Below are 9,743 nucleotides of genomic sequence, written 5' to 3' on the forward strand. Positions count from 1 at the left end.
TAGAAGTGGGCGAGATAATATCGCGAGCGGGCGCGGGCGCCGTGAGCGCTGAGCGAGCAGGAAACAAGTAACAGTTAGTGCAGTGTTATTCATTGCGCGGCTCGCGAGCCTCAAGTGGCTCGCCAAGCTTTAATTTGTGGCTCGCATGGCGGTAAATAATACGGTGATATGATAATGCATTCACTAGAGATATTTCATAAAAACATTAATAACAAGTAGGGCTTTAACATTACCCGTTAAAAACTCACAGTGTCAGCTCTATTACAAATAATTTCGATTGGATTGAAAGGGGTGGTTTATCGAGAGAACGTGAAAAAACTTGATCGATTGAAAACCGAAACTGAAAGGACGACGTATGACGAGCTGAACGAGCTGTTCTCGTGATGAATAAAGTGTCATATAAATGAGTATCCTTTCATTCTATAATTCTCCTTTCACTCAGCATCTGTGAAGTGAAGCAGGACAGTCCTTGTTTCAGATTATCATACAGACGACTGGTTTGGGGCATTTTTAATGCGTGATAAATAGTAGTAGTAAATAGTTTTTTTTCTCTGACACCCGATGAAATGAGTAGATCAGCGGCCCATTGGTTCTTTTCTTGATTAAGTTAGTATAGAAATTAGTACAAAACTAATTATGAAAGTTTCCTTTATTTTTCAGTGCATTTGTTTTACAATATATGGCTATTACTATCATGGGATTAATATTATAACTATTATTGTAGTAGTAATGTAGACAGACACTGTAACTAAAAGAGTTTTGAATTTTTCTTTGTTTAATTTGCACCAGATTGATGAATTTAACATTTAAAAAGCACAAAATTTTCTTACGGGGGAGCATGCCCCCGAACCCCCCTAGAGTGGCAGAGGTCCACTCATCACAGTGATCCAAAAATCCTGTGAGAAACACTGGTAGCCTAATACTATGTCAATGCAGCTTACATGTTTTTTGGGGGGGGGTGTTCATCACTGTGGAGTATAGTTCAATTCTATTAATAAATGAGAAATTTGTACTAATTTCATCTGTTCATGTTAACTGTCACGCGTTACTCACTCATTACATTTATTTTTTTTTGGGGGGGGGGCTGGGGGGGGGGGCTGGGTATGCCGCCTTCTCACCTTTTTTACCCCTGACCTGTTTTCATGCCTGGTATTATACTTCATGTTACCTGTTCAGTCTGCCATCCTTGTAGTCCTTTTGTAGTTTTTAATGTTGATTAGTTCTGTGATTGTTCCCAGGTGTGTCTTGTTACCGTTGTTAGCCCTTGTCTATAAATAGCTCTTGTGTAGCCCTTGTGTTTCCTTTGTTCCTTATAAGTCATTGTTTGGTGTTTTCATGTTGATTCCTGTTGTCCATGCTTCGCATGATCCGTGTTGTTGTTTTGTTTGTATTACTAATAAACCCTTTACACATAGATCATCTCCGCCTGCATTCCTTGTTCCTTGTGTTACACCGAGCATGATGTTGAATGAATGTATAATCTATATAATGGATTTGCAGTATGAACAAAATCATATATCTTAATTTTATAATATAATATAAAATAATTGTATCATTTATTATATAATAAATAAGAATTATATAATGTATAATTGTATAAAAAAGTTATGTAATCACAGTAACAATGTACATCACAGTAGTTATTTGTGCTGCAATTTCATTTTTGAATATATATATATATATATATATATATATTATATTAATATAATATATATATATATATATATATATATATATATTATATTAATATATTAAAATCTCTAGGTATGGTGAAGGCTATGTGATGATGTGGGGCTATTTTAATTCCAGAGGCCAAGGGAACTTTATCAGGATGCATAGTATCCTAAAAAAATATATAAAAAAATACTTAAAAATAAAAATCTGCCTGCCTCTATGGGAATTTAACATAGGGGTGTACTCACTTATGCACCATGTATTTTAAGGAAGAACATTTATTTATTTACGATACATTATTCATTCACAAAGAAAATTGGTGTCCTTAAAGGTTGGATTTTTCCTAATTTTTTAAATTAAGGAATTAAGTTCAATTTCCAAAATATGATTTTTTATTCCTCTTTTTAGTCAACTTTAGCATGGGTGTATTCACTTATGCATTGCACTATATATATATATATATATATATATATATATATATATATATATATATATATATATATATATATATATATATATATATATATATATATATATTATAATATTATATATAATATATATATATATATATATATATATATATATATATATATATATATATATTATTTTTTATTTATTTTTTAAATAGTACTTTTATCCAGCAAGGATGTGTTAAATGGATCAAAAGTGACACTAAGAATGTTTACATTGTTACAAAGAAATATTTTAAAATATATTAAAATAGAAAACAGTTATTTTAAAATTGTAATCTTTAACATATTTAATATTTATTTTGCAATTTTTACTGTAATTTTTTATCCAGCTTTCATGAGTATAAGGGGATGAATTTCATTTTTTTTTTTTTACATATTACAGTCCCAGTCCTCTGAACAAAGTTTATTATATAAACATATGCCTGTCATTTTAATTGCTTATATTATTATTATTTGGAACTTGATGCACACTAAATAAAATAAAATATTATTCATAATAAATGAATGTGTGGGTTCAGTGCAAGCTTCACCTTCTATAATAGTTAATAGTTAGAATAGAGTCATCATCCAGCTCAATTCAAGTCAAGTCAAGTCAAGTATATTTGTATAGCGCTTTTCACAATACAGATTGTATCAAAGCAGCTTCACAGTATTAAATTAAAATAATACAACAAGGTTTGTTTCTAGTGGAATTTATTGATTGATAAAATAAAATTAAATATCCCCAAAATATCCCCAACTGAGCAAGCCAAAGGCAACAGTGACAAGGAACCGAAAAACTCCATCAAGTGACCTAATGGTGTCCTAAAACTCCATCAGGTGACCTAATGGAAAAAAAAAAAAAAACCTTGGGAGAACCCAGGCTCAGTCGGGGGCCAGTTCTCCTCTGGCATTTATGAACTAGAGGCCGGATTGTAGTTTGAACTGTAAGATTAAAAATATTATATGAATGCCTGGCCGAAAAGATGCGTCTTTAATCTAGTTTTAAACTGGGAGAGCGAGTCTGAGCAACGAACAATATCAGGAAGGCTATTCCAGAGTTTTGGAGCTAAATGTGAAAATGATCTCCCTCCTTTGCTTGATCTGGATATCCTATGTATGACCAACAGCCTCGAATTTATTGATCTTAAAGGGGGGGTGAAATGCTCATTTTCACTCAATCTCCTGTTAATCTTGAGTACCTATAGAGTAGTATTGCACCCTTCATATCTCCAAAAAGTCTTTAGTTTTAAAAACAAACTCCATCACTGGTGCCTTAACGCCGGGTTCTTTGGGAATCTGTGCAGGGTTGTCTTGCCCTGGCAACCAAAAACACACTTCTTTGGTGACATTGGCTTCCCAAAAGCCGGGCAGGGCGCTTTGATGGCGAACTGCTTTCGTTCTCTCGCTCTGGTCTACGGTTGCGCGCGCGCCCGCGATCTCACCGGAGAAGTGCCCTTAGGACCCATATTAGGAAATTCCGTTACATCTGACGTCACACATACCCATACTCGAAAAAAAACTTTCCGAAACTTGTGACAAACCGGAAGGACAATTTTTGGCACAGAAATACTCCTTCAAACGTGCAATTAAATTTATGAAACTTTGTCCATGTTTAGCATGGGAATCCAACTCTTTAACAGTGTAAAAAACCCCCCCTTTAAAGAGCGCGATGGATTATAGGGCGATAGAAGATCCGTTAAATAGACTGGAGCTAAGCCGTTTAGGGCTTTATAAGTCAGTAGCAATACCTTGTAAATAATACGGAACTTTATAGGTAACGTATGCAGTGATGATAAAATCGTTGTTATATGATTATATTTCCTTGATCTAGTAAGAACTCTAGCGCAGGGGTGGGCAAACTTTTTGGCTCAAGGGCCACACTGGGTTTTAAAATTTGACAGAGGGCCGGACCAGTAGGACATTATGAAACACGATCTCATGAAAGTGCGTATCTATACCACAAATTTTATTCCTCGTGCCATTTATACGCCAAAAAATTTTTTTTTGCGTGCATATGCTACACACTGTAAACCCCTTGGTTAGGATTAGGGGTGCGGAGTGCGTGCCTATTACACGCCATAAAGTGCGTATCATATGCACGTGAAAACTGCGTATCATAAGCACTACAAATACAATTCGTGGTATTCACACTTTCATGAGATCGGACTGAGCAAACACATACGTTGTGGCAACGTCTGCGCGAAATTCAACAACTGAGAGACAACATTCTAACAATACATTTTTTATGCTAGATATCCCCCATTTAGCATGTTAATTTTTAATTAGTCAGATGTTAGATAGGCTAATTATAGCCTATACTTTTTAAATATTGTTTATCCTTATTATTTAATGGGCCTAACAGTAAATTAGAAACAAAACACCTGCAAGTGTACACTTAGAAGAGTAAAAATGACAGAAGGTTACGTTAATTCAACTTTATTAAAACTGCATATGGCAATCAATTTGCACTTCCAAAAGTCATACATTTGTGGAAAAAAACGAAATAAATGAATATACAAATTTATTTTAAGAATAATAAAATAAAACATAAAAAGCAAAGGCAGATCAGAACATTTCATGAACAAAACCGGGTTCTGTAACGTTAACGTTACATGGCAGACAGGGGAGCGTAGTCGAAAGCCGGGTGATAAAGGTCGGTAAACGGAATCAGTCAGGATACATCCACAAATCCAGAGGAGCAAAGAAACTAAATAGCAGACAAATCAAAGGAAAAACTAAACAGGTGTGCAAGCGGTTTCCAAACATTTTTTTCACTGTGAGTTAGTTTCCAAAAAAGGAAAAAACATTAACGTGCAACAAGTCTATGCGCTTAAGGCGCTGTCTGTTTGGTTTCCATGGTGACGCGTCATTGCTTGTTACGTGACACACCGCAGCCACAATAGCGCTGAATGAATGATGATCTGCTTTTATGTCATTTTTCCTTTTTTACATTTGTTAGCTATGGCATGAAATATCTGATATTCTGATTGTCAAATATATGCAACGCAATATATATATATATCGCAAAGTATTGCAAGAAAAAGACTAAATGAATGCGATCCTCAGACAATTTTTTAAATACTCGACGGGCCGGATTAAACAACCTAACGGGCCGTATGTGGCCCGCGGGCCGTAGTTTGCCCACCCCTGCTCTAGCGGCTGCATTTTGGACTAACTGTAGCTTGTTTATTGAGGATGCAGGACAACCAGCTAATAAAGCATTACAGTAATCTAGTCTCGAGGTCATGAATGCATGAACTAGCTTTTCTGCATCAGAAACTGATAGGATATTACGTAGCTTAGCAATGTTTCTAAGGTGGAAAAAGGCTGTTTTTGTAACATATGAAATATGATTTTCAAAAGACAGGTTACAGTCGAGTATAACACCCAGGTCTTTTACTGTAGAGGATAAAGTAACAGGACATCCTACGATGTTAAAGTTGTATTGTAAGAGGTTTTGTGGGCGTTTTTTTGAACTGATAATATTACCTCTGTCTTGTCTGGATTTAATAAAAGAAAATTACGCTTCATCCAATCTTTTATATCTTTAACACACTCTTTTTGGATAATTCAGCGTTTTCATCCGGCCGTGATGAAATATAGATTTGAGTGTCATCAGCATAACAATGGAAACTAATTCCATGTTTCCTTATAATATTTCCAAGTGGCATCATATATATTGAGAATAATAGAGGGCCTAACACAGATCCCTGCGGCACTCCATAGTTTACTGGAGTTATGATCGATTTTTCTCCATTCAAATAGACAAAATGGTAGCGGTCTGATAAGTATGATCTGAACCAGCTTAATGCTTGTCCTTGAACACCAGTATAATTTTGTAGTCGATCTAAGAGTATTGTATGATCTATATTGTATCGAACGCAGCACTAAGATCAAGTAAAACTAGTATTGAGATACAGCCTTGGTCAGAAGCTAAAAGTAAATCATTTGTGATTTTAACGAGCGCAATTTCAGTGCTATGATGCGGCCTGAATCCAGACTGAAACTTTTCATAGATGTCATTTTCTTGCAAGAAAGTGCCCAGTTGAGCGGAAACAACTTTTTCTAGTATTTTAGACATAAATGGAAGATTTGAAATGGGTCTATAATTGGCTAGATTATTATGATCTAATTGTGGTTTCTTAATGAGAGGTTTTATAACTGCCAGTTTAAATGTTCTTGGAACATGACCTAAAGATAAAGACGAGTTAATAATATTGAGGAGAGGCTCTTCCACTACAGGTAACACTTCTTTCAATAGTTTAGTTGGTATAGGATCTAATAAACATGTTGTTGTTTTGTTTTACCATGGTGCTTTAATTTTCTCTCTGACCTTTTTTAATCTAATGGGTGCAACAATATCCAGTGTTCCAAAGAGAATGGTGCTCATAGTGCTAGTTAGTTCTTCTAATTTATCTGTTTGTTTGGGTTCAGGCAGCAGCTGAGACAGATTAGATAAGCAATTTGAGAAATTATCTATGGTGGATTCAATTCAGTTCAAATATTGTTCTCACCTGATAGTGTCAGTGCAGTTAAATCAATAATATTGCTGAATATCAATTGTCTTTTAACCTGTTAACCGTTGCCAGAGCGCGGGCGCACTGAAGCGGTTTTATTTATATATAGTTCAAAGTTACTATCAGATTTAATGTTATACCTTGACAAACTATACATCATTAAAAAGATATAAGACTCAAGTTTCAGAATTTGACCACTATTGTATTCTGAGAAACTTATAGCGACAGTTATTTCTTAATTTGTGTCAGGAGTTATGAAATGAAAAAATTAGTCGATACCTTTGATATGAATTATGCGCGTCAGCCGTTTTCATTCATAAAAAAACTCCCGTGCCGTCGTCATGACAGCGATACACAAAACAACGTCCTTCTAGGCTTTAGCTCAAAAATGTGCAGATTTGGAGAAATATTGATATATTCTCATAGGTTTACATCAGATTTCTATAGACAGGAATAATATTTATTGAATTTATACCCAAATGCGTCGATGTAATCATTATGAGCGTTTGCATACTGTTAATGTGTTTTCAATTCATACCAATAGCCTGAGGGCGCCCTCGCCGCCCTGTGCACAGTATTAGAACATGAAGAAGTGCCATAATCATGTGACAATCCAGGAAGCCTCGAACACACACACAGCTAACAAGAGATCGCGCTGTAACTATGGCTGTAACATGCAGATACAGACATTTTGAAGACAATAAACATGTTTGCTATGATATTTGAGTTACCTGTGTTTTTCAATCCATGCCAGGTATTTCCATAATAATAGATTATATTTATAATGTAATGCTAATCTATATAGAATCGTTGTGCAGAACACTATCCAATAGTATATTTTCTGTCTGATTTTTTATCTGAAGCCAAATTAGATCACAGAAAATTATTTAAAATACTCGATTTGCTTTATAAAGTAAGTTTATAAGCACAAACATGGTATTAATCTCATAAATTGTCGTGTATTGATGGTGTGCTAAGCTAACATGCTAGCTAGCCCTAGGTGCACCTGCCACCTAGAAGTTATATTTTTATTATTTTTTGAATGCTTACTGAAATGTTTCTTTATTCAAGAAATGCATTAGATACAGTTTAAAATGTAAGGGTGACGGTGAACTTTGAGAAAAGAAATTAGTGACTGAAACCATATGAATAGCCTGTGAATAGCCAGTCGTTAGTAACTATAATGCAGACAAAAGAAATGCATATTTAGAGCCATAACCAGGCTGGAGAGGTGTGAATGTGTGCAGGGGGAGACTGAGACTGAATGGGGCTCGTTTGCACCACAAAACAATAAAGACAATATACTGGATAGATGGTTAGAAGATGGCAATAAACATCAGAAGCATCTTAGCGTCAAATCAAAATAAAGTCACATGACATGGTCTTGAAAAACATTTCACTAAATACAGAGTTTTGGACTTATTATCTTAAGATTTTAAACATAAAATGTTTAGACATGTGGCATTAGCTGTAGTGCATTTCTAGATTGCTCCAGTGCCAACTTCAATTTTATTTTCATGAGGATATTTCATACAAAATAATTTCTAATAACTTTACAAAACTTTGAAGCTATTTATAACATTTTTTGTCATTATGACAATAATTAATTCTACATTTACAATAAACTTCCAGGTGTCAGCTTTCAAATGAGATCATACTTGTGCTTTTAGTACAAAGGGTTCATGAACTGTATCTGTTTCAGTTTGGGTATGTCATTTCTTGGGATTTTTCAAAAGTGGGGTTGCAGCTTAACAGGTTAAACCCTACACTGGTTACACTGGAAGTGTTCTTATTTGAGACAGTTATTGTGTTCTGTTTTATAAAATCACACCACAGACCATACATCATTATCAACGGCATACACTACCAGCTGTCTTGTACAGTATGTGGTCACCTAACCCAAATCTATAAAGGCATGAGATAAATGTGTGAGAAAGTCTTTGGAAAGATAATAAACGTTGTGCTGTTTGAAATGCTAATCTGAACCCAAATGTGTTGATATAGTAATTACTTCAGAGGGTCACACTAAGAGGGCAAATAAGAGATGAGACAGATAGGAGAGAGGCAGAAATCTTCCATCAGAAAGCTTCAGGAGTGATTCAGTAATGATACCCTCAGAGGGTGCACATGATTCTAATGAGTAAAATGTAAATGATGCTTCTAAATTAGCAGGGAAATATCAGAAAAGGCTTACAGGAAAGCCACAGTGGCAGGCATTTTTTTTTCCTTCCTCATCTCTCCTTCATTCTGCCCCTTCATTCTCTCTCTCTCCATCTCTCTCTCCCTCCCTGAAGATGTATTGATGCTGCTATCTCAAGGGAATTATTTTATCAAAGCCACTTTCATCCCTCTCTCCTAACAAAACTGCTGAGTATCACATTGAATTCTTAGTGTTCCAGACACATTGTTTTGAACGTGTGGGGGTACAGTGACCCTGGAGGGCACAACAAAACAACATTAGAGAAGCAAACAAACGTTGACAACGTCGCAACATTAACCTGCAATAAAGACTTAACGAAAAAGAAACACTTCTGAAAATGCTCCATTTCAGTAAACAATCATAGCCTATGCAGCATTGAGTGATAACAGAATAGCACTAGAACACAGAGTTAATATAATTTAAACATTAGCATTTTAAGTAAAAAAAAAAAAAAGTCAATAACACTTTATATTAACTTTCATTAATAAATCATTAACAAACACTATATAATGCTTAACAGATCATTAGTTAATATATATTCACATAGCTAGAAATATGTGATAATGTGCTTGTTAATGTTTACTAATGAACTTATTAAACATTACATGATCATTAACATCTTTATTGAATGTAAATTGAAATGCTAATGTCATAAAACTTTCAAATGTCATTAAACTTTCAATTCATATGATCATGCACTTTTTACACTATTAAAAACTTCATTAACAAATCATTAACAAACATTATATAATGCTTTCTGGATCATTGGTTAATATATATTCAAATAGCTATGAGATAACTGTCACGGGTGCACCGGTCCTCCCTCACTGCTTTACTCCCTACATACATGTTTTTACATTGTATTTATATTTAAAAAATACCTATATGCAATTACAG

This window comes from Scardinius erythrophthalmus (assembly GCF_964197995.2).
Source record: "Scardinius erythrophthalmus genome assembly, chromosome: 2".
NCBI classification, from domain to species: domain Eukaryota; kingdom Metazoa; phylum Chordata; class Actinopteri; order Cypriniformes; family Leuciscidae; genus Scardinius; species Scardinius erythrophthalmus.